We start from the raw sequence: 12,591 nt of genomic DNA on the forward strand, positions 1-12,591 counted from the left end.
TGGTTGTTAAACAATGTATTATTATGATTAAAAATTTTAATATATATATATAGTTCCTATTAATCCATTTCCGACAAATGTCTTCTTTTTTTAAATGTTAAAATATTTTATTGAAGCAACTGTTCAGTATTTTAGCTTTAAAATTTGGCTTAAATGACTAAACAGACTGATCAATATGCCAAGAGATGACATGGAGGTATCGTAACTTGTGTTTAATGACCAGACACTCGTCTGCAACATGTGGTTTATTCAGTGACCCAAGTTTAGGTCCCTGGGTTTTACTTTATGACACAATATTTTCTTTGTAATTGTCTGGGCAGTATCCGAACATAACGAGATAATCGGTTTGTGATGAACAGAGGTGCAATTAAACACCGGGATATAAAAGCTGCAGTTAGAGTGTCAAAATTAGTGTGAACAATTAAATAAAACAATTACATTAGTCAAGGGAATTTATTTAATGTGTAACAAGGTAAGTTTCAAATCAGTTACCTACATGTATGTTGCGTACAAAAAAATAAACCTATTGGTTGTTTGTTTTCATCCTTATTTGTTTTCGTTCATTAAATTGAATTTATTCCGAAAGAATTTCAATTTCTGAGCGTTTTTTAAAACTAAAAATGGTCATGAAGAAGTGCCAAAAAGAGTGATTTTTGTGGTAACCACATATCGAGATCTTAGATTGTGTTCCACTCCCGAGTTTGTTGTGAGTAAAACTGAATAATAACAACAATATAACCGTTCCAAAGATGCATTCCCTTGCATGCTAATGTTTTATATAGACATAATTAGTAAATTTATATTTGATATGTGCATGATTATCATTTAAAACGATGATTTTGTCAACCTTCTTTATATGCCCTTATATGAATTCCACCTCTTTTTGCCAACCAGTGGGCGGAGTCTAAACTTTGCAGGTTTCGCGTGACGTCATTCATCAACTGGTCTATACTGTATGATCTGTATCACTACTATTTATGTACCGTATACAAATATAGATAGATAGATAGACACAACAGTCAAATGCAAATAAAAGTCCGCCATTAATTCTTCACATTTAAACCACATGGTTTTCATCAAGGCTGTGTTATCAACAAAAATCTACACAGCGAGCAAATTGAGATATTGAAAATTTAAATAGTGGTTGGATTTAAATTGCTCAGGCGTGCAAAATTCAAAGTATCACAACATAATTTTTACGTAACATTATCGAGAAATGAATTATCTTTACATGTATGTAATATTATTGCAATCAGTTCATTTTAACTTCTGTAATCGGGGCTCGAATGTTGGGCGCAAAAATCCTTGCGCAACAATACAAAGAAGGAAAACTTTCCACCATTGTTATGGTCTTTCCCCCATTGTACGCTCCAAATATTAGTCCATATCAGGGGTGGCGAAATCTCAAAAAACTATACTTGTCCACGGACAACCATTTAGGAAATTTAACTTGCCCGTTGCTGAACTACACTTGTCCGTTAATGTTTATATAAATTATAAACGCATTTATTGATTAATGTTAAATAATATGGAATATATCAAAATGAGTATGATTTGCTTGTTTTGTTTATAATTGTATTTCAATGGTACATTCATTATAGCAGTATATTATAAACAATATAAAGACTTTCTCAAACTTTAAATCTTGCGAAGCTAGTATTATTAAAACATGTGCTGAACATAAGTACATTGTAATCTTAACAAATTAAACTAGTCCAATATGTGGACCTCATCAGACTGAGGCTACCCTACTGGTAGCAATTGGGAATAGGACAATTACAACAAGCGAGGCATGGAACAGGGGAGATAACCCTGGGTTATGGTTAGGTTAGGGTTAGGGGTCGGGTAAGGGTTAGGGTATGGGTTAACCCTAACCCGAACCCGACCCCTAAACCCTTACCCTAACCCTCTAACCCCCCCCCCATGCGCATTACAATACCATGCCTCGCTCGTTGTTGTTGTCCGCTTTCCGAATCTGATTATATAAACTGGTAACCATTGAAAATCTGTAAGCCAAGTTTCTTGAAAAGTTCTGGTGCGTTTACTTAGATCATATTTTTTATCATAATCTTTCTTAGTTTTTTGGGAGTTGGGCTGCTCAAAGCTTCGGGTTTCTGCTCCGTTGTTGAATATTAAAAAAAAAGTTTCATCTTTACCATTAAAGTCGTCTTAAATAACAAGGTAGACCGTGTTTTGATTATCTTAGATTGATACTTTTTATTTCCGTCTGATTGTAAAAATAAAGAAACCAGTCTGTACACTGTCTAACAGTCGGGCCGAATGTTGAAAATGCGGCATGCTCCCGGTCACTTATAGAATAAGGGAGATCACTGGGCAGGAAAGTGAACGTATTTTAGCTTGATTGCTCCGCAAATAGCACTTACAATGTAATCCCGTGTCAACATCCGGTTTTGTAAAACTTAATTACGGCTTTAAGACAATGTATTTTTGTATACCTGGACGTGACTTTTAAAAAACTTGTTGTCCACGGACAACTTAATTGAAAAAAATCAGTTGCCCAGACAAGCAAATGTACGACTCGGGCAACTCGGACATTTGATTTCGCCACCCCTGCATATAAACGGACTGCCAGTGCCTGATAATTTTTGCTATGGCGGCTCTGGCAGTCCATATGCACCCCTTCATAAACATGGGTGCAGTTCAGACGTCGTTCGAGACAAATTGAGGAAAATAATGAATAAACTTCATAAACATGTTAAATTTACCTGAATGGCAACCTACGGATGTTATCCTTTGCATGCACCCTATAAAAACACAAGGATGTTTCAACACACTTTCCTCGCTGACATGTTTTATGTTTAAATTTGAAACAGTGTATTCTGTATCGAATAACACATCGCTATCGACTTTGTAGGCTCCAACACATAACCCGACGTGCAAAATATTGGTGTACTGCGACCTAACCAATATTGGGTCAATTTTCCAATATGGCGTATACAGCGTACGTAAGCAAAACTAAGTCAAAAAAAAGCAATTATTTATTGTTTTAATGGTACCATTCGTATGAGTTTGTGGTTTAGACAGGTAAACGTTGATAAGATCTTGCAGTTTCAGTGAACCATTGCATTGTTGATTATATTTTGCACCCATGGGCAAGAGCCGGCGCATTGCAACTATCAGCTAACCATTGGGTTATAAAGCTGAGAGTTGAATTATTGCAACTATCCAAATATTACCAAAAGTAGCTTAAAATTTGAGAGCGTCAACAAGTTGGACTACACTGGGTAGATATGTAATCACTTTCGATATTGTTAATGTATAAAACATGTAAAGTCTTCAACTGAATTACATTTTGTTTAGGTATTTCATTAAAAAATTAATATTGAAATGCGTGTAAAGAATATCGTAGACGAACCAGTTATCGAACACCTAAGAAATTACGTTAAATTACCTTAAAATTGAAACACTTAAAAATAAAATGACAAAAACATTTTGTTTTAACAAATGACTAACAGTTCAATCATTGAATGATTTATCTGTAGAGTTTTCCAGCAAACTACCTTCAAGAATTCATAACAATTATTCCCTGATAACTGTCACCTTTAGCAGACAAAACAAAATGGCGGCTGATGTAAACATTACCTATTACCCGACACTTCATAAATACTACTCCAGTTTATACAAAGTCACATGACTATCACGTGACCCGGACTCGGCGAAAAAATCTGCGTCTGCTGCAATCAAAATTGCAAATGGAAATATGTTTTTTGGTGTGTAAATGCACGGTTTGATAAATGCATTCAAAAAGTAATAGCAAAAAACACACAAAACGGTGTAAATAACAATAAATGCATTCCTTTAACCTGTTTTAGGCGCATTTGTTTCAAGCTAAGTAGGCGAGTAGGTCATGGGCTTCATGTGCGACCATTTGTTTATCAATGTGACGTCATGCGCACTTTTGCGCATGTGCATACAGAACCAAAACAAAACGTCCGATTATAGCTGCTGTTCGATAACAGGTACTTACACGATACATTAAAAAAAGAAATGTTGTTTTTGCGTTGCACTGAGGAGTCAATGAAAGGTGCAAAAGTTTCCCATTATGAGTCACACCTATCCACCTATTTATTATCAGTGGGACGAAACGTCCAATGCCACCTTACACAAATATCAGTGGCACGAACTGGTAGTGGCACGAAGTGGTAGTGGCACGAAACGACCATCACCCGTCTTCCTACACACACAGTAAGTTTCTTTCTTGTTTCCAATATCACATTTTTATCTAAATGAAAACAATAATGCGAAGGGATGAAAACAGAGATCTGTCTCCTAGATTTACCTGCTTTTTGTGACAATGATTTCGAATCAAATTCAAATGTGGTCAGGAAACATTATTCGCCGCCATTTTGAAAGGGTTACAAACCACTTGAATACGAAGCGCCTTTAAATGCCGTAAAGGACACTATTAACAGAAAAGAATTTCATGTTGATCTCTTGAATATGTATATACTCGATTGTACTTCCTTGCTGTATTATATGTTATGCTCTTCGCGAATGGAAGAAAATAAAACTATATCTATCTATCTATCTATCTATCTATCTATCTATCTAGCTATCTATCTATCTATCTATCTATCTATCTATCGATCTATCTATCTATCTATCGATCGATCTATCTATCTATCTATCTATCTATCTATCTATCTATCTATCTATCTATCTATCTATCTATCTATCTATCTATCTATCTATCTATCTATCTATCTATCTATCTATCTATCTATCTATCTATCTATCTATCTATCTATCTATCTATCTATCTATCTATCTATCTATCTATCTATCTATCTATCTATCTATCTATCTATCTATCTATCTATCTATCTATCTATCTATCTATCTATCTATCTATCTATCTATCTATCTATCTATCTATCTATCTATCTATCTATCTATCTATCTATCTATCTATCTATCTATCTATCTATCTATCTATCTATCTATCTATCTATCTATCTATCTATCTATCTATCTATCTATCTATCTATCTATCTATCTATCTATCTATCTATCTATCTATCTATCTATCTATCTATCTATCTATCTATCTATCTATCTATCTATCTATCTATCTATCTATCTATCTATCTATCTATCTATCTATCTATCTATCTATCTATCTATCTATCTATCTATCTATCTATCTATCTATCTATCTATCTATCTATCGATCTATCTATCTATCTATCTATCTATCTATCTATCTATCTATCTCTATCTATCTATCTATCTATCTATCTATCTATCTATCTATCTATCTATCTATCTATCTATCTATCTATCTATCTATCTATCTATCTATCTATCTATCTATCTATCTATCTATCTATCTATCTATCTATCTATCTATCTATCTATCTATCTCTATCTATCTATCTATCTATCTATCTATCTATCTATCTATCTATCTATCTATCTATCTATCTATCTATCTATCTATCTATCTATATCTATCTATGTATCTATCTATCTATCTATGTATCTATCTATCTATCTATGTATATCTATCTATCTATCTATCTATCTATGTATCTATCTATCTATCTATCTATCTATCTATCTATCTATCTATCTATCTATCTATCTATCTATCTATCTATCTATCTATCTATCTATCTATCTATCTATCTGTAAAAAATCGTCCAAACATTCATGCCTCCGTTAAGTTGATTGGAGAAGAATTCTGGGACACACTATATGCGCTGACATCATGCTGCATCAGCCATCAGGTGCATAAGTACCGTATAAACTTCAACAATACAGAGTTTACACACGGGCCGGACAGAATGTAAGATCGCCGTTAAGAACTTTCTTTTTGAAAATGTGTTAAGTTATTGAAATGCATTTGCAACAAAAAAATCTTAAGTGCATAAAAGACCTGACTACCTCAAACCAATCACTAGACCATCAAGAACCTCCCATACAAAAGCATTTCAGAACATCCAAACCACAACTGATTACCATAAGTTTTCATTCTTTCCCAGAACAATCATCCACTGGAATGCTCTACCTCCTGACATTGTAAACCTCCCTGGACCTGAGTTCAGCCTGGCTGTTAGCCGGGTGGAACATACCTCCCCATAGAATACCTGATCTGTTTTTAACCTGTTTTTAATAACTAACACACTCTTATTCTCTCTTTTATATCCTTTTTATTTTAGACTTACTAACACTCTTGTCGGTCGACGCGCGACAGGTCTATGTCCTCAAAAGGGGTTCGACCTTAATGGAAGATAGATAGATAAGACAGTTCTTTTCTGGCAGTTTGTGTCGATATTTTCAGATTTAGTTTAAACCTATATATTTTAGCTCGATTGCATCGAAAGCTTTAGGCTTATATAAACGCTCTCGAGTCCGTTTCCTGGGCCTTGAACCAGTACTTGGGTGCATCTAAAGAAAAACGCTCCCACGTTGGGGATCGAACCCGTGATCTCCCGGTCTTCAGATTAAAGAATAAATAATTGAATACGTCTGAAATCGGTGCCAAAATTTCACGTTGCGTGCAGCATAACCGTGTACATAAATGCGTTACACATCGAATATTTAGCCAAGAACACAGGCTTTTTAAATGAAATGACTTTGATGTATTTAACATTGCCAAAAGCAGCATTAAAACTCTCTTTTATGTAATTGTTGAAATTCTTAAGACAATCGTTTTAAAAAGTTATTTGGAGAAAAGCTCCACATTCCGGTGTGTTTAAATCCATTAACTTTCAATTGTGAACCCCACAAAGTCACGTCATCCTGCACCCTGATACCTTTTATTATCAATTCAGCCAAAGATCAAACGTATTTCCACAGCATCGTGGCTACACTAAGATAAGAATCGTAATGCTCAATTGGTTGTCGGCTCAGGTACTACTTAAAAGTACTCCGGATGCTCTTAGGCATGCGCCGGTCCGTACTTTCAGCGCAGACCCGTACTTTCAGCACAGATCCGTACTTTCAAAGTTGTCGTGAAGACACAGAGACGACCTGTAAATAAACTTCTGATTTACACTCACACATACTTAAGTATACTATAATGCACTCCGAGTGCGTAAACAGCGCTTAAAGGAAAACGGCTCTGGGGTACTTTGTAGCATATTTTGCGTACCCCGGGTACTTTGTAGTATAATGCACTCGGGGTATTTTTAACTAGTACCTGAGCCGACTATGACAAATCGAGCATCAGTATAATGGCATTAAACATTAACAAATGGACCGGCAGTTACTTTTTTACTTTTACACACAAGAAACTTTTTTGTAGATTTTGCATATAATTATCCAAAAGAAATTGCGCCAAAATCAAGAAGCCTGCGCTAAGATCAGGAACTGGCACTATAAAGGACATAAACATTATTATCTTAAACATTTAATTTCGAGTTCGAGATTTAACGGTATAATTTGGTTAGCATTTAACAATCCAAATTTGAACAGTTATATTATTTGTATAGTTATACCTTTCTGTGTTATGTGCTTTGTGACATAGGTAACGTTGGAATCCTTTCGAAATACACAACTTATTTTTTATCTGAAAGGCAATTTCTGGTCTTTAATAAACATAACGCACGTAACAAGTATATACAATTCCAACCTCAAGACAATTTTGCAGAAAAAAGTATGGAAAGAGGTTGGCTAACTATACATCCATTCATCCCAACACCTTGAAAGTACTCATATTATAAAAGCTATCTAGAGTAAACTTTATGCTAAATGGTGTGTGGTTGCATAAAGTCAATGGTAATGTAAGCATCTGCTTTTTTGCGAATAAATAAGCTGCATTCTCAAACTGACAGCACTTCGTTATTATTGTGGCATGCATTATTATACGCAATTTTAGTTCTAGCAGGTGTAAAATGTTTTTTTCTTAACCATACTGTAATTGTTAATCTTGTTTGGCAATAAGAAATGGCCATAGAAAACGTATGTATAATTAAAGAATTATGTACTATTCAAAGTGTGTTGACACAATATACACAAGCAATATTATGGTCCAGTGTATTTTTTCAAACAAATAAGGCAGTCCACATTTAACATAAAACTTTTCTTTTTTCTGGTTATTCTTTTTTTTAGTTAACAAATAATATTTTATTCAGATATTAAAAGCCAACTACTGGTTAAATTTACATAACATACTCTACTTAAAGTATAACATATTTGCCAATTTAGTAAATAACATAATCTGGATTATAATGTTAACACACGAAACGTTGATTCGTCCATTTAATATCGTTAAGAAAGTGCCTTGGCTTCAAGAGCCACTCCTAGGCTGATTTTTTTTTGAGAAAATGTAAATAAGCAAGTATATCGAACGTAAGAATAAATATGTTATTCATGCACCAACAAATTGTTATAAAGAAAATGGTTAATGTCATAACTGATATGGACCTCACCTCTCGGAGAGAATTCATTTAAACGAAAAATCCATAAAATCGTTCGCTGTCTTATTTAGGCATCTCCAAAACGATGTGGCGTCAGAGATTACCGGTCGTGTCTTTTGTATTATACCATGAATTCTCAATTTGCTAATGTACATGGGCGATTAATAATGATTCATTTGTATTATCATTTATGATTTATGGCTAAATAGTTAACCAATCGTTCGTTGATATAATCTTCCCAATGCCGATCAAAGACTGCAGCGTCACGTGTCCAAGTATTACTCGGAAAACTAATTAAGCCCGTGTTGTCATCGGATGGTGTGTTGCTGCTGAATCTTGTCGATCAAGCAACTCTACAGACTGGTAGTTCTGTTTTACATCTTTACAGGGTAAACGGTTCTCACCTCGGCGACCCGGGTTTAATCCCTGTTACCGGAAGCAAGCGAGTTTGGTTGGTGGTCACCAGACTGAGTTTGCTCTAGGAATTCTGACTTTTCCCCAACAACAAAATCAAAAATATTCCAGTTTCAGCTAAAAATTAGCATAACACATATAATGCAACATTCGTCTCCAACTTTAGTGAGTCTAGTAAGATAATTGGGTGGGAGTGTTGGGGCATACTCCGGGTCCAAACAATCATCATCAATATCATCATCATCATCATCATCATCATCATCATCATCATCATCATCATCATCATCATCATCATCATCATCATCATCGTCATCATCATCATCATCGTCGTCCTCCTCCTCCTCATCCTCATTTTGTATCATATTAGTTGAAAATTGTCATCATAATAATCAATATCGTCATGCGCAATTTTCGCGGTGAATGCCATGTTGGTTCGGTATGCCATGAATCTGCATGGGCCGTAAATTGCGCTGGTTGGATATGCCTGTGCAGTTATTCGTAAGTTAAAATTAAATGTTACAATGTATGTATATTACATCATACATATGCTCCCAATACGGTTGTGTGGGGGAGCGTATACTCGCCGCCGTTTCCGTCCGTCCAAATTCTAATTTTGATAAAATAGAGTTTCTTTGAAAAAACAAAAACAACAATAGAATGAAAAAAGCTGTTATATATTTAGCCTTTTTCATCGTACCTGGTGACTAGATAGAGGGTCGTTACTGAGTAGGTGCGCATAACAACGCACACATCGTACATGCCTGAATTATACATTCTTTTGATAATGTTAAACCCAATATTTGACTGGTGCCTTTCATTTCTCCGAATGTACATGGATCATAACGGTATTGTTCACATTTGAGTGTGTAGACTCTCCAGATAGATAGCCAATAATGCATTTTAACGGTGGTTTTGAAACGTGTGCTCGGGTACATACATGTATCAGCCGCGCTGTGGGAAAACGGAGCTAAATGCATATGAGTAAAGTGTCGTCCCAAATCATCCTGTACAATCTGCGCAGGTTAATCGTACAGTGTATTAAAAAATTTCATTATATATTGCCTGTCTGATCGTAATATCATTTCGATTTTTTTAAACAGATGTCAACATCTTGCTCAGAAATAAACTTTAAAGCAAGATAAAAAGTTACATGAACAAAAATTCATCGGAGTGAAACGACCTGACAATATGCCCATGCTCACCCTGTACTTTTCATATAGAGTTTCATCAAATATGATATAGTTTCTAAAATCCCACGTAAGACACACACAAAAACAAACACAGACATTTCTTAGAAATTCAAACTGCAATAAAACACTTGAAGTATCAATGGGGCGGAACGACCTTATTATATGCCCTTTTGCAACTTAAGGATTGTGTTTCCTGGGTAGAACCAATTCTTGATAGTCTTAGGATAGATCTCAAAAACGCTCCCACAGTGGAAATGAAAACCGTGACCTCTCGGTTGCTGGGCGGACACCATATCCACTACGCCATGACGACCTTAAGCGCAACGTTTAAGTCCGCAAGTGTAGCCTTGAGAAACTCAAACCACTGTGTTAGGCGCACATCCTCTGTACTGTTCCAAACGCTGGTAATCATTACATTTCAATCCGGAAAACTTTAAATAAGGCTCATAAATCAAAGTTTCATTTTCAAATCCATTTAGATCACAGTGTTCAAAAAGCTAATTGATTGGTTCATTGGGACTGAGGATCAGTTTCAGCGTAAACAAAAGAACCCTTCTTAGAAACATTAAGAAACTTGACAGCTGAACAAAAATAAATAAATTATAGAAAATATTATGTAAAATTAGCTATTCATAGTGTATTCATCCACTAATATCCATATATGTGGGTAATTTTCATTAAGTTGTTACATCATTTTTTTATTATAGATATATGACTATAAATAATTATAAACATAATTATTAACTTTATATTTTTCAAATGTTTATCGCCTGTATCTATCCATGGCATGGCACCCATATTCACCGGTCGATGAGACACTATACCATAAACATTTTCACAACCACCACCATTCAAAATATAGAAAATGGAAAGCGTATAAAAAATTTAACTTAATAGAAGTTGATTTTGAAACACAAATAACATGAAAAAGCAGTTTAAATTCGTTAAGCGGGATGGGGAATTCAGGCCCCGTCACACTCGCTTTTTTCACATTTTTGGCCTTTAAAATCGTGCATTATTTTCCTAATGCCAAATAGTAAAAATGTGTCCCAAATTGACCTACACATGAATAATGAAACTAACTTGAGTTACGTGACTGTTCGTCATTTGAATAAGATGAATATACTTTTATTTTCTTGAGGTAAAATGTATGCAAAAAAATCAACACCATTATCTTGTTCTCTTGCAAGTCAGCCAAATTGACCTCTTTATCAATCAATTCTGACGTGAACATTGGGATTGGAAACTTTTTTAAAAAGAAAACCCACTGTGTGTGTTTTTTCTCTCAATAGAATAATATAGAACATAATATAGTATAGAATGTTTCTGCGTTTCTTTAAAAAATTCTGCCTATTTTTTCCAACAAGTCATATACTGACAAAATGCAGAAACAAATGTTATTTCAATTCTTGAATGAATAGCATTGCATCCATATTCCCCGGTCTATGAAAAACTTTACCCTAAACAAGTTGTCATATGTTAAAATCAGCAAATACATGTATCTAGGTGTCGGTTATATTATATGCATATGTTTCCAAGGCGTGAAAATTGAAGGAAACTATTGTTTAGAAAAACATATACACAGCCATGTATAATGTATAGGTAGGACAACAACATACACAATAATTCGTTGTTAAGCAAAACATCGGGCATGCCTGTTCTCCTGGGAATACTAGCGAAAGGTCGACGCCGACGCCGTCAAAAGAAAAGCTGGATGGACAATGTAATTATGGAATCCATTCTCATGGATAAAATACTCCCAGCAGCACACAACATTCCTGAATAGAGGAGGATTTCTGTATCGTTGTCCCTCATTTCCCCAGCACGGCCAAACCGGTCAAGGGAATGATGATGATGATGATGATGATGATGATGATGATGATGATGATGATGATGATGATGATTATGATGATGATGATGATGATGATGATGATGATGATCACTAGTCATAGATGATGTGCGTCGTATTTTTTGACATGATTGGAAACAATTGTTATTATTGGTAGTGTGTTAAAACATGGCTTAGCTTTAAGTGAAGTTAATATTTTAGGTGAAAGATCAACACACGGCAATCCAAGTACATAATAAGTGTGTGTCATCCGTCATAAAAGGAATTGGATGATGTCAACAAAGTAAGCTAAAATGTACTTTCACACGATAATACTAATTAACATTCAATTAATGAAACACTTTTTATTGTTAGCATATTACTATATTAATATTTATATTTCATAAAAAACAGGTTAGTAAACTTTTTTAAAACAATATATATCTTCCAAACAATGTGGCCTTCATGTCTAACAATATGGTTAATCTAGACCTACACGTATAAGTTAATAAACATATACATGGTTATAATAACATAAGTCGACATGAATGTAAGAAGTTGATTACGTCATTCAACAACACTTGTAAAATTACTGTATTAAATTTAATAGTAACCGATTATTTTGCGGGAAAAAAAAATATTTGGGATATCAATTGTACGCGAATCAAACGATGACATTTTGAACTTGGAATGTTATATTCTGTTTTCTTTTATTAAAGCAGATTGTAAAGCAAGTCGTTGTGCGCGTAAGCAATATTTAAAAGCAAAGCCTGTT

The 12,591-nt window shown here is 34.6% G+C and overlaps 2 protein-coding genes across 5 annotated transcripts in view; both read right to left on the reverse strand.

Moving 5' to 3' along the window:
- LOC127864613 (zinc finger protein 436-like) overlaps positions 1-12,591 on the reverse strand; it is a 165,797-nt gene that overhangs the window by 125,943 nt on the left and 27,263 nt on the right. The window contains exon 1 of one of the 4 annotated variants that reach the window (XM_052404402.1): positions 4,301-4,387. The exons of the other annotated variants lie outside the window; for them this stretch is intronic. The gene's annotated coding sequence lies outside the window, so the exon portion shown is untranslated. Of the gene's footprint in view, positions 1-4,300; positions 4,388-12,591 lie in introns of those variants that run through there. 4 annotated transcript variants of the gene reach the window in all.
- Positions 12,167-12,591, reverse strand: part of LOC127864626 (uncharacterized) — a 2,478-nt gene continuing 2,053 nt past the window's right edge. The window contains exon 1 of the mRNA XM_052404479.1: positions 12,167-12,591. This exon is cut by the window's right edge and continues 2,053 nt beyond it. The gene's annotated coding sequence lies outside the window, so the exon portion shown is untranslated.

This window comes from Dreissena polymorpha, chromosome 1 (assembly GCF_020536995.1).
Source record: "Dreissena polymorpha isolate Duluth1 chromosome 1, UMN_Dpol_1.0, whole genome shotgun sequence".
In the NCBI taxonomy this organism is placed as follows: Eukaryota; Metazoa; Mollusca; class Bivalvia; order Myida; family Dreissenidae; genus Dreissena; species Dreissena polymorpha.